At 33.2% G+C, this 12,342-nt stretch overlaps 1 protein-coding gene and 1 long non-coding RNA gene across 7 annotated transcripts in view; one reads left to right on the forward strand and one right to left on the reverse strand.

The window, feature by feature from the left end:
* Nucleotides 1-12,342, forward strand: part of LOC107640483 — a 96,341-nt gene that overhangs the window by 43,514 nt on the left and 40,485 nt on the right. The window lies entirely within an intron of this gene.
* Nucleotides 4,932-11,371, reverse strand: LOC107643480. 6 transcript variants are annotated; one of them, XR_001620868.2, is made up of 7 exons: nt 11,047-11,371; nt 10,741-10,905; nt 10,202-10,376; nt 8,244-8,334; nt 7,734-8,136; nt 5,578-7,635; nt 4,932-5,170 (listed from the first exon to the last, which is right to left on the reverse strand). It is a non-coding gene; the product is annotated as an uncharacterized LOC107643480 (long non-coding RNA). The 6 variants fall into 6 exon arrangements; XR_001620867.2 differs by having other exon boundaries at nt 4,932-5,355; XR_002362698.1 differs by having other exon boundaries at nt 4,932-5,764; nt 7,400-7,635; nt 11,047-11,366.

Below are 12,342 nucleotides of genomic sequence, written 5' to 3' on the forward strand. Positions count from 1 at the left end.
TTGAAAAAGGGTACTGAAGGTACTGCGGCGGTTTGCGCAAATTATTATGTGACTTTATTACCGTTATTGCTTTCCTTTTCTACATTTCCGCTGGACATTGCCGCAAAAAACTCTATGTATTCATCATGTTGTATAGAGTGGCGGTTCCAAACCGCCGCTACTTGCTATGTGCCTCTAATGGCGGTTGTTCCTGCAATTGATCAAAATCGCCACCACTTTTATGCCGACGGTTTACTTGACTGCGTTTTCATAATTGCCGTGAGTAGCATCTAGCGGCGGTTTGAAATGTTGCGATTACTCAAGAGAGGGTGAATTGAATATCAAAGAATAATGATGAATTTTCACAAAATTTAAATGAACTTGAAATAAAATGCACAAATGAATTTTTACTAGTATTTTTTCAAGGACTTAAGTCACTTCTTAAGTATCTACAAGGAACTTTTACTTTCCACACTACTTAGTAAAATGTAATAACTATGAAATAATATTGAGTAGAGAGAGATTGCAAACGACGATATATTCTAGTTCGGCGTAACCTTTTTGCCTACGTCCAGTCCTCCCCACCAAAGTGTCGCAGGTTTTCACTATATCACCAAATTTCTAGGGTGCTTGACAAACTGTTACAACAATGAGCACTTGATGTAAACCTCACGGTATCACTACTCGTATATTAGGCCACTCCACTTAGAGACACCTTCTCTAAGAATTCTCTTGAGTGCTTAATATACTTCTTTGGTATCTTCACTGAATGTAGCGTATAGACAAGCCTCACAAACTTAGAGAATCATACTCCAAATCACTCAACAAGTTACAAAAATCTCCTTTCACAACTTAAGAAACAAAAATTGAATACTCTCTAGAAGAGTGAATACAAATCAAGCTCTAATGAACACAAACTTGTATATCGCTCAAATTGTATATAAACCACTTTAAATTTGTATAGAAATTGATATATGAACTCAAGAAAGCTTACAAAGTGTTGTGTTTTAAATAAGGATGAAACACACCTATTTATATGATTTCTAAAGCATTGGAATGTTAGAAATTAGGTGGAAATGATTCTTTTTCTCAAAACTAGCCGTTACAAGCTTTCTATTATAGAATCGATTCCAGGGCTTCACAGAATCAAATTTTTTATTTTGTAGCTCTAGAGAATCGATTCTCTTACTAGAGAATCAATTTTATCCCCTGTTTTTAGCATAAACCATGTTTTTAAAGTGTTTAGGCTAGAGTTTAACAAAACCTTTTGATTTTAATCAATTTCTATCATGATTTTCATAAAACTAAGTCTTTGAAACATTTTCAAGTGTGTGTGAGAGAGAAAAGAATTTCAAATCAACTTTTTTTATTCACTTTTTTTTGAGTGATTATATACCTTCTTCAAGTCTTTATTCTTGAAGTGCGACATAAAGTTATTCGCAATATGTCTTGCACAAAATGCGAAAGGCGTGTGGTAGTTTTCAACTACTTCCATCAGCGTTTAACGCAACATCAATTGACTTGTGTCTGTTTGAGATCACCAACAAGCTTGAATGAGGTGTGACATGATGCTAAAGATAAGACAGAAAAAATGACCAAGCATTCTTCGTCTCTCCCTCAACCACGGCAAATGCAATAGGCAATATATTTGAATTACCATCTTGGGCAATAGCCATAAGTAGTGTGCCTCCATATTATCATACAAGTGAGTGTCATCAAAGAATATAAGTGGTTTGCGATGCTTGAAAGCCTTTATACAAGGAGAGAATGTTCAGAATACTCGATGAACATGACACTATCGACATCACCGTGCCAAGGCTGTGTTTGAGGTTATACCCAAGTACCTATATGATAGTGGATGATAGAACATATTAATATTTAATTAAGCATAGGTAACTAAAGACAATGCAATTTTTTCTTACTGAGTAAGTACATCTGCATTGTGTATAACCACCTAGGAAGCTCGTTGTATGATTCCTCCCAATCATCCGTTTATTTTAGCAATGACCCTCTAATTTGCAAGTGAAATCTTTCTATATGAAGCTTTGTAACCAAAATTATTCTCAACAGATCCTTGCAAAACTCTTATGCTAATCACTCGTAGGGTATGCTTTGACCATTGTTAATATGTGTTGAGTAATCAACTTTGAGTCTAACCTTTCATGGTATTGGCCCATTGATGTTTGCATACAAGTATGAGGACCATTGTATCTCCTCACCTTCTATTTTTCCTACTTTCGGCAAAAAGAAATGTGTATGATCCAAATACAACCCGACCCAAACTGAGTGCACTGCACCGAATACCTCAACTGGTCACTCTCTAGTATCTTATACTCCACATCCTTCTTAATGCTATATATCGTAACTGCCATAATAACTTTCTCCTAGCTTTCAAACTATTGCTCAATCTCAAACTCATTAGTGGGATCATCCTCGGGCACCCTTTGCATAAACAAACAATTTGGATTTATTGACTTGAGATTCAGTAAGGTAAAGTGATCAGAATGATCGTATGGTCGAAAAATTGCAAGCTGTGTCAGTGTGAGTTGTGTGTTTGTGAAGTAGTTCATCTATTCATTCTCCTCATCTAGAATTTTCATGGGTTCAGCCCCTACATCTTCACCATCATCGGAGTTAACTTGATAGGATCCATCATTGGGTCACTGATCGTAGATCCCTCATGGTTTTCAAAATCTGCTTGCATTATCACATCATTAGAGTCCTCTGTATTTGACCCCTCTTAACTACCATCAGGTGGCATGTTTAGGTCAACCATTAACCTTCTAATTGTTGTTATAGTTGCTCCACTTGAGAGGGTATCATAACCAATATCCATAAAACTCGCTTCGCACAAGTCGACCAGAAAAACAAATAACTCCAAAAGATATACATTTGTCCAATGATTGTGCCAACCCCTTATTAGACGTATATCCTCACCATCATGTAACTGATACCTAATTCCCACAAAACCTTATTAAAAGGAGCATTGAGGGCTTCATCTGCCTCTGCCACTAGCCGCGCTATCAATCCTGAGGACATTGTCGATTTGAGAGAGCAGGTGCTAAATTTCACCTAGAGCCTTCACCAATAGACTCAGCAGCTGCAACAGTCTGAGGAGATCCTCGCACGCGTGTCAGATACATATTCCCTTAGGCTGGAGCTCATCTAGGTAGGAGTTGGAGCTGCTTCAGCAAATGGAATAACAGATGGTAGTGTACCAAGAGTAGATGTGCGCTAGTGGCAGCGGCGCTACTGGAGGGGTAACGACATCACCGCCTAGTCCGCCGCCTCAACAGGACCAGGAGAATGATAATAACTATTAGGATCTATAGTGATTAAGGTTTTGTTATAGACTATTTGATTGTATTTTATTTATTTGACTTTTTATTTTATTTGTACACTTGATATTTAATAGAATCATTATTCAATTTCTATTATTTAGAATTCGATTACTTTGGGTAAAAAATAAATTTAAAAAATAGAATTTGACTACTAATTGTGTGTAAAAAAAAACAAAAAAGTGAAGTTACCGTCGGATTTGTCGGGAGAAAAATCCAACGGTAATTAGGTGAGAAACAAAATAGTGTGGTGTCAAACTTACCGACGAAAATTTTCCGCCGGTAATCAAATAGCTTTTGGGCAAATAATTCACCGGAGAATCCATCGGTAATTACTACCGAATTAGAAAATTCGACGGTAATTGGTTACTAGCGAGAGTTATATATATCGTCGGATTATTTTTTATGGTAAATTTGCCGGTAATATATTTACTGACGGATTATTTTTGTTATTCCACTAGTAAATCCAATGGTGCTCAACGTTTTTCTTGTAGTGAGAATTGATAAGGGGTAACATAATAAAATAATAATAATAGTATCATCTATGGAACATAAGCTAATAAAAAGTAATCAAATAAATACTATGAATAATAACATTATACCTTTTGTAAAATAAAGCGTCATCTATTTCTGTCAGATATCTATAATAGATTTTTCACTCTTTTTGTGTGTTGTTGACCAATGGCATGCACTATCAAATTTTGTAATATTGTTAGGCATCTCACTTCAGGAGGCATATATGTAAATATTGGTTAGGCAGAACTAAAAACAATGAATCCATTTTTATTGAATAACTTCTTCTATCAATCAGTGAGTTATATAGGGGTGGAGCAAAGTTTACCGAAAAAAATGGCCAACCTAATCATTTTCATGCCATTTGCCTAAGGGTAAGGCGAACTACGACCAATGTCATAAAGTTTGCCTAAGGCCTCGGCGAACTAAAAAAAAATTTCAGTAATTATTTGAATTCAAATTTTAAATTTTTATATATCTTTTTTATTTTATTGGTTTAATAAATATGTTATTAAATAATAAACTAAAATAAAATTACTTGATTATTTAAAAAGTAATCAACTTGATGATAGTTAGTTTTTTATGAAAAAATAAACTAGAATTTAGTCATCATCTTTTTTTTGCTAATAACGTCTTTCTTTTTTATTTACCATTAATAAAAAAATTAAAGAAAGAATAAAAAAATAAAAGAATGATCGATAAATCAATGATTAAAATAATTCAATATAAATGAGTAGCTATTTCTAAGATTGGTTGGTGCTCTAATAGGATTTCAAAATCTTTAATAGGATTTTTTTTTTAAATAAAAAATTCACAAAACAAGACCAGTCACCAATCATTGATCTGCAATCATGGATGGTATAAGGATCGGAGGGACTCAAACGTTGAGAACAATGGTAGAGGAGGAGACGAGGAGGATGTAATAGTGGACTACTATTAGATCAATTATGTTATATGGAATAAAGTGTTAGAAAAAAAAAGTAAGCATAAATATAATTATGGTAGAAATGATGAATATGTTTAGATTGATGAATAGCCACATAAATATGGACAAAATATAAAATGAGGATATAAGAACAAAAATTAGAATAGTGTCTATTATTAAAAAAATGGTATAATTTTATTTGTATTTTGGACATACAGGGAGAATATTAAAAAAATATTCGATTAAAAGAATCAATAAAATAGAAATAGACATGTGACAAAAGAGAGAGGAAAACCTATATCTACATGATTTACCCCAACAACGCGCGCATGTTCATTCATATGCAAACCATTCTTTTTTTATGACTCATGGTCCATATCTCTCCTCTACCAATAGGCCTTCCCTGTCGTTGCTCCTATAACATTCATCAAGACACAATCATATAACAGACAACACTATATTACTAAAAACAAGTCAAAATTCTGAAACTGAATTTAAATTAATTATTTCTTTGTGTCTCTTTCTTGCCATTGTTTTAGAACCTCCAGTATGTGTATACAGTTGCTTTGAACGATTAATGGCATTTTTTCTACATTTCTCCTACGAACAAAAAGAAAAACATAAATGTTATCGAGATAAATTACTACAATGTTAATGGTTTATAAGTCATCCATGTACAACTTCAGGAAACACAAAAAAGGATAAGGTGAAGATATTTTCGGTAGTAGTTTTTCCACTATCACAATAAATTCAGCATATTTAGTAGTAATTCATAACGGTTTAAAATCGAATACAATGAAATACCAACTCAATATTTGTTACCTGTGTGTCCTCCTTCAACCGATATTCAATAAACTATTTCCAGTGATTTGCATCTATTCTTGATGGCTTACGCTTGAGGTTTTTCTCAAAAGTTAGTTCTTTGTCATAAACCTTATAGAACAAATGATTTCTTGCGTTCCTCTAGGATCTTCCTATTCTTTGTACAATTTCCCGCTTTATTCTCCATCTTCCATCGTCATCATAGTGAAAGACTCGTTACAAATAGTTCAGATTATAAGATAGCACAATGAAGATGATAAAGATCTTCTATCAGTGCTTTCACACCGTCATTGTAACCACTTAACTTTAACTCCACATCCATTCTACATCACAGAACTTTATACACGAGTGATCAAATCAACACACAAGCAAATATGATTGAGAGCTTTCTACCATGGAAACTTTATCCTAAAGGCTAAGTTCAAAATGCAAGTTTCACAACCAATATAACCATATAAAGATCAAAAGTCACATACATCCAATATAAGCATGCCTAATCACATAAGCCCACATAACTTGGTCCACATAAAGGTTAACAAGAACTTATCATACAGACAAAAAATCATAGTAGGTGGACCTTGATCATGAACTTCAAGAATAAAGAGACCCTTGACAAAGATGGCTCAATATTAAGTATTTGTTTTTCAGTAATCAAAGTTAGCTAGGAACAAGTGCATGAAAGACACTCTGACCGTCTATATTCCCTCCTAACATACACCTTATCAGTAACAGGATCAAATCAAATCTTGATGGAACGCTCACCTGATCATACATGCCACAAAAATAATACATGCCACAGAACGTTCCCAATAATGATAATGGAAAAATCATTATTGGAGATATGAGAAGAATCCCCTTGCTGGACCAGCTTAGTAGTGATCAAGTATATATCACTTCATTAAATAATGGTATTAGTTACTAATACAATCTATTAAAACTTTTTGGTAAAGGAACCCATCAAATCCTATTAAAGGAATCAAGTTGAATCTCTTCTACAATAGCTTTCTACAGGCAGGGACAGAAATAACAAAGTTGAAAGGTGAAGGGGTTTTTGGTCGAGAGGGTTGAGGAGGAGCAGACTAAAAATTAACAGAAAGAAAACATATAATAATTAACCACTTGAAACAGACATGAACAATTCTCAGCAATAAAATTCAAAGTAGTGAACAAATAGAAACCCAACATGCACTATCCTTCTCTAATTTACCAGACAAAAACAGAAAAATAGAAAACCAAAGAAATCCACCTACTGACGGAGAATAGCAGAACAGAAAAATAGCATAACCAGAGCTAGTCAATAATCAAATAATCTCTCAAAAAAAAAATTAAAACCACAAAACATTCAAATTTTCAAAGTTAGTAGAGTAACAGATTCAACTTGTGCAAATGTGTTCCATATTTATTTTCTTCTGACATTTTGATTAAACAAAAGTCATAAATAATAGCTAGTCACTCTCTAATTGTTTACTATAGGAGCAGCTTTAACATTCTCATGAGGTTTATAAGTTTTATTATTATTATTGTTATTATTATTACTATAATTATTAGTTACATTGCGATACACGAAGGACTGGATTAATTGGGGACTAAGCTATATAATAACGTAGTGCAATTTACACTAAACAAAAAAGTCCTTATATATATATCGATATTCTCTAAAAATTTGTATGGTCAATATCATGTGTGTGCCTCTTCATCTTTCCCTTATACTGTTCATTTAAGAGAAAAAAAAAAGCTTTTTACACTTGAAAAACAGTTGAACGACCCAAAAAAACTTCAAGCAGTGGTAACGCCTTACTTTATCAACAAACTTAAAAATTACCTTAACCTGGTCAAACACATGCTCCTTGAAAGCCTTGTTCATTGTCTTCCAACTAGTTTCACAAATTGGTAACTGTTGAAAATCAGCCCCCAAAGTCCCCAAGAACCCGCTCAATAGGCCTGCTGCCTGTCGAACTTGTTGCAACTCTCTGTTATGTTGGAGTACGATCTTCCTTCCAGGAGGAAGTGTTAATGCCTCTTTAACAGTCAGCTCCATACAAGAAGTCACGCCATTTTCTAATAGAGGAAAAAAGCTTTAAACGTTAGTTTACTAAGAGAATTAGAATGCAAGGAGAAGAGTAATTATGATTTCTAAGAAACAAGAAAAAAAATACCGATGACATCAACAACCCAAAAATCAGTGTCCTTTTTTTTGCTGTTGGCATTGCCTTGACGTTCAACGTCATGTGCGGCAAATAAGTCGTCGACATGGTCATCGAATGAATTGACCTCATTTGCCTCCGGGTCATAGTCTTCATCTTCTAAAGAGTCATCTACAACTTCATGTAAATCCGGATGTTCTGTGTGTGTTGCAGGAGCTCAAGTGTCCCCCATGTCACTTGACAGAGCCAATCGTGTTTCATTGCGCAGTGGTCAAAACGGTACAGCACTAACACGAGATTGTCGAACACCGTTGCCGGAATGCGGAGGTGGAGGCGCTCTACCACATCGCTATGCACTTGAAGTATTTGCTCCCGTATCCTTCGTTCCATCCACGTGCTAAAAACAAAGTAGTTACTACATCAACCAAATTTTTTTCAGTATTCCCACAAATTATATTGAATAAAAGTCTATCCTAAAAGGCAAATCAACATTTGAAATAAGTGGTGCATTACTTAACTCACCAGAGTAGCGTGGGTTTGACTATCAGGGGTAGTTATAGTTCCGACTGCAGTACTAACGGTGTACCGAGGTTTCCTTGGCATTTGATTAATCCTTTACACAACATAAGATCCTTAGACAATTAGCAAGAGAACGACAATGTAAAAATCAATAGTACACAAATATCAGTACATCACCAACAGAATTCTGTAACAAAAAATAATTTTTAAAAAATTACAGAGTTTAAAAGAATGTTTTTTAAACAAGAATAACATACACTCTAGATCCAAGACTCACAACCAAAATCATAATATTATAAAAACATATCAAATAACCACATAACAATAAAAAATAGCCCAACCATCAAGCTTAACCAGGATAAAAAAAATCCAAACCAAGAACAAAAATAAAATAGTTAATCAGTCCAAGTATAAACCATAACCACAACCAGATTTTCTCAGGTCTAATAACCAGGGGTGGGCATGGTTTGGATTTTCAAAAATCCAAACTGCATCCACCTTAGAACCAATTTTGTGGTTTAGAAAACCAACCTGGAACCTGATTAAGAAGAGAAACCAGTTCCCAGCAGGCTTGAAAAAATAAAACCGGTTCAAACCGATTTTACTATGTAAATATGGTTTTATATATAAACCGGTGTTAAATCCAGTTTTTTTAAAAGCCAAATTTAAAATCTGGTTTTAAATCTGGTTTTTTAATATCCAAATTTAAAATCTGTTTTTTTTAATGTAGTTTTAAAACTAAAGTTTTTAACCAAAAATCCAAATTTAAAACCAGGTTTGTAGAAATCCATTTCCAAGCCAGATTTTTTAACCAAAAATCCAGTATTAAAACCAGTTTTTAGAAAATCCATTTTTCGAACTATAATTTGTTTAAAAAGTAACATACTAAATTTAACACCAACTAAAATGGATTGAAACTCAGCTAAACCCCATTCAATATGCTAAGAGTACATGATAAAAGTTACACAGAAAATTAGACATTGAAACACAAAATTAGCTGAGCACAGAATAAGGCTCTTAGGTCTAAACTTTATTTACTTATTTTTTCTTTTTCATAAACATTGCAGTTGAAGACTTGAAGCTACGATCGTTGACATGCTTTGAACACGGCCTAATAAGTGCCTATATAATACGATGTATTATATATCAGAAGCTATATTAACTTCTAAATGTGCATCCTGATTTTCATCACTTAGACCTTCTTTTCCAACTTGATATCTAGGTACGGATACAATAATTAGCCACTAGAAGAAGAAGATTATTATGGAGATTAATTATAATCTTATAAATATGCTTGTATTCAATATGAATCAACACAGTTTCTCATCAAAACAACAATTACAACAGTATTTGGAGGACGGAAAAATAAATAAATATTAACCTTTTATTATTTTTCTCTTAGAAAAGAAATTGTAATTTTCTATTAAATTACTATTTTTTAATATAGTATATATACATACATGTTTTGGTTAAGACAAACAGTTAACTAAGCAAAAATATTATTATACTCTCCCTTTATATAAATCGTTGGTATATTTTTGGTTTCATATCTCAATAGTCATTATGCCGTAAATCATGGTGGTGAATGAAATAGTTTTATATTTCTTTACTAAAAAGATTTAATTTTCAACGATTTATTCTTATTGCTTTCTCATAAATTGTGGTACTAGCGTATAGGTTTTATATTTTTCTGTAAAATTTATGGTATAATATTTATCATGTAATAAATTAGTTAGTTTAGTTCCAATTAGTTTTAAGTAGTTGAAAGTTCCTAAACAGCAAACTAGCTCCAAACACTTTCATCAACAATCAAAACCTAACAATCTAAAGAAAATCATCCTAACTTAACCACCTATAATCAACTAACAGCAATAATTCTAACCAAACTAATTAACCAAAATCAACTAATTAACCATAAGTAATCAAACTTAATAAAAATAAAAAGGAAAATGGCCAAAAACCTGGAAGCAGAAAACTAGAACAATGCAAAAAGAAAGGAGATAGGGGTGTTGCAGCAACAGTGGATGGAGGACGCTGCTACAGGCGGCGCCGACGTGCTGGAACTGCGTCAGAACTATGTGGAAAGAAGACAAACAAGGGCTACTGCTTGTTTTGGTTTTGCTGGAACTGCTTGGTCTGGTTCAGTAAAAATTCATGGTTACCTCAAGTTTCACTTACATAAACAGATTGGGTCTTAATATTGCAATTCACATCAAAAACAGATTTAGTGTCAATATCCTAACTCACAACTAACTTCATGATATTATAAGTTGCAAATACTAGCTCATTTTCTCATGACATCATCTTGAATAAGTTTAAAATAAATTCAACAACCAACATATTTAATTATTTAGAACCAAAATTATCATGATGAATGAACAGGAACAAAACTCAAAGCTAATTAAAGAATTTAAATAGGCAGACATTAATACAAGGGGGATCAAATTACATAAAATGTTGTCAAATCAAATCCAAATTAAGCACAAGGCAAGGCAAATACCTGGTGCTTGGTGAGCCTTCTGTGAATGGCTTTAGTCTTCTTACTTCTTAGGGTGGAGATAAGGGGTTTGATGTGTACTACTTCTTATAAACTTCCCCCAAGATAACGTTCTACTTTTGAGAAATCACCGTCAAAACTTGAGCAAAGGACAACCTCACAACCTTGCTGCAAAAAAAACCCAAAATAAAAACGACATTAACACAAACACCTTATATACGTAATAGCATAAGCAATCAAACTGTTAAAGAAAGAAAGCAACCCATCAAAGTAAATAGAGAAAAGCAACCCGCCATAGACCACACTCACCTCGCCATTGTGGTAACTGAAGATGGGGACGACCTTCCAAACAACGAAGATAGGGACGACCTTCCAAGGAGCAAGGGCCGACGTCACGCACGATGTTAGGCGACGGCAATAGAATGCGGTGCGGCGTTATTGGTGCCGGTGCTCTGGAGGATGAAGTTGACTGGAGTTCCTGCGTTTAACTTAGAAGGGGTTGTGATATGGGGTTTAAGCTGCCTTAAGGTTGTTCTGTTTTCGGCGAAGGAGGCGCGGATTAAGTAAACAAGGGGGGAGAAACTGACGACTAAAAAATTGGTGATTTTTTGAATTCCTATCAATTTCATCTTAGTCAAGATATTCGGTGATTAGTTAATATTCTTACGAATTTAAAATTAAATAATTTAAGTTATAATATTTTAATAGTCCTTTTCTGATTATACTTATCTTATCCTTTTATTTACTTAATGCTAAACGAAGAAATGCCTTCTGTTTAAAAAATAAGTGACCGAAAATGCGGTGAAAGATGGCTAATACGTTTTCTTATCTTTTTTTCAAAACAAACTTGGTAATTAGTGTTGTGATAAGGATAACTACGTGGATGCCCATTCCTATGAGAAGTTAACATTCTCAAGATAGATTATAATTAATAATGTTGAAGAAAGTTAGACTTTCACAAGTATAAATAGAAGGCTTGATCAGAAGCCATTTACACATCAATAAAAGCATTTTTTCTCTATCTACAAAGCTTTTCTTTCTCTTCATATTATAAATATAGTATTAATATATAAATCATAGTTATTATGGTAGGATGATATTAATATTAGTGAATATTAATACTAGAGTCTTTCATTTATATTTCTTTATTTTATCTTCCTTATTTAGTTATTTTATAACAATTAGTTATATTTTAAAGGAGTTTGGAATTTTATTTAATGACTTATCTCATCCCGTATAATAACAGGCTCAATATCTCAACTATTCTTCTTTTCAAATTTTAGGTGCCAACATTCATCTGTGAATTTCTTTTATTTTTTTCCTCAACTACGCATTTATCCAGGTACCACCTTAGCATTGCTATATACTAATTTTTTCTCCAATTTGTACACTCAAGTATTCATTTTTCGCAATCGTGCAACAAAGTAAAAATGGAGCTAATAGAATTTTTAATCTCATTTTTGTATTTAGATGACCATTTTGGTTGTTTTATTCTATGTTTTTCCTTTTCGTTTTTTCTGATTATTTTTGTTCTATTTAAAAAGAGATTATTAATCGAGGTTAAAGCCGTTTTATATTATTGATCTTTATTTTTTTATTTATATT

The sequence above is a fragment of the Arachis ipaensis genome, chromosome B05, assembly GCF_000816755.2.
Source record: "Arachis ipaensis cultivar K30076 chromosome B05, Araip1.1, whole genome shotgun sequence".
Lineage (NCBI taxonomy): Eukaryota > Viridiplantae > Streptophyta > Magnoliopsida > Fabales > Fabaceae > Arachis > Arachis ipaensis.